Consider the following 1562-nt stretch of genomic DNA (forward strand, 5'->3'; position numbering starts at 1 on the left):
GTACTCTACCGCCCTCTTACCCCAGAAAGGAAAAAAGGAGAAAAAATGCGGTGGTGTATTGCTATGGTAATTACCCCGAGCGGAAGGAGGCGGTGGGAGCACAGTCGAGGAAATCCGAAACCCGAACGTCTGCGCGGACGTCTCGAGGCCCTTGCTGCGTAGAATCATTGCGTGCCGTCGTCGGTGTTACTCATTACTTAATTCTTTTTCTTGGTGACGGTAATAGAAGTGCTCGTGTCTCGTGGTCTGTTTGATGTCATGTAGAAACTTTTATTCCTGCGCTTAAATTTCAGCTGACTATTATAATTTCTCCGTGATGTACGATTTGATCTTATTGTAAGCAAACATGGGATGGTCAGCTTAAACACTGCTATTTGCGATCTTCCACAAGTTGAATTCATGATCGCCTGTTATGATTGGCGGCCGCCCTTCAGGGAGGTGGGTATTTGTGGTGTAAGTATTTCTCTTCAGCCAATGAGCTTGATCGCTTGTCCTCCTGTCTTTTAGATTTCGCTGAATGCTTGAAGATGACTCCAAGCTGTCATGCAGGTGTGCATGATGAGTTAAGCAGGAGTGTGATGACTCACTGTCCGAATATCCATACAGTTTCCGTGACTCGAAAAAAAAGTTGAAAAGTATAATTGATTAGGTCTTAATGTGAATGGATATGATATATCTTGTTTTTCACGGGCCATGGTTTACAGCGACAGGTGCAGTCCTTTAAAAGATCGCTTTGTTCTCTTTGAAGTTTCATTCTTTCACATCCTCACGTTTGTATCAGCTAACTTCAGTTTCATTAGAGTTTGATCCTACATTTCATTTGGGTCTAAGTCCCCGGTTTGTGAAAGAGTAATCTCGTGGTTCACAGGGGGAATTATCTTGCATTTCATTAGAACTTAATTTAGTCTTTCGCGTTCCTGATCCTTTGTTTCCGTTGAGGACCCCTTCCCGCCCTAAATACTCACGGACAGAACTCTAAGGCGCGCGCCACCCAGCTTCCAGTCGCATTTCGAATCAAGAGGACCGATTGCTCTCACAGTGAAACCTCCTCTTGACATCAGGGGAAAAAGGGAAGATGAAAAGAGGAAAGAAAAGTCTAAATACTTTTTTAAGAGCTTGTAACTCCACGCGGGGAGTTACAATTAACCTCACGCGAAAACGGCGGATTTATCACAAGGAAAATACGCCCTAACAAAGATGGGCAGTGCGCCAACAAACACTTCCATAGTCCTGACCAGCCCGACAATTTTAAGGCCAAAGTTTTCCCCAGTTTGTGAGATTTAGGAGGACAATGTGCGGCCTTTGTTTTATAAGTTCATGGAGTTGAGGGGTGCCAGATGGAAGAGGGTTTCCAGAGTCTATAATTCACACGGCTCTTTTGACCTCATTTGCATTTGGGTGTTAAGACCTTTTATTTTTGGAATATTATGGATGTGCCTCTTTTTCCCCCCTCCCTTAACGCCCCCACCCCCTCAAGCTCCCGCCTCCTTTCTTGGAATTATGGCGTTTATGGGAATATATGCATGGAGTTCATCACGTGGTTTCTGCAAGGAGTGTCACGC

This window comes from Penaeus monodon, chromosome 25, assembly GCF_015228065.2.
Source record: "Penaeus monodon isolate SGIC_2016 chromosome 25, NSTDA_Pmon_1, whole genome shotgun sequence".
Classification (NCBI taxonomy): Eukaryota; Metazoa; Arthropoda; class Malacostraca; order Decapoda; family Penaeidae; genus Penaeus; species Penaeus monodon.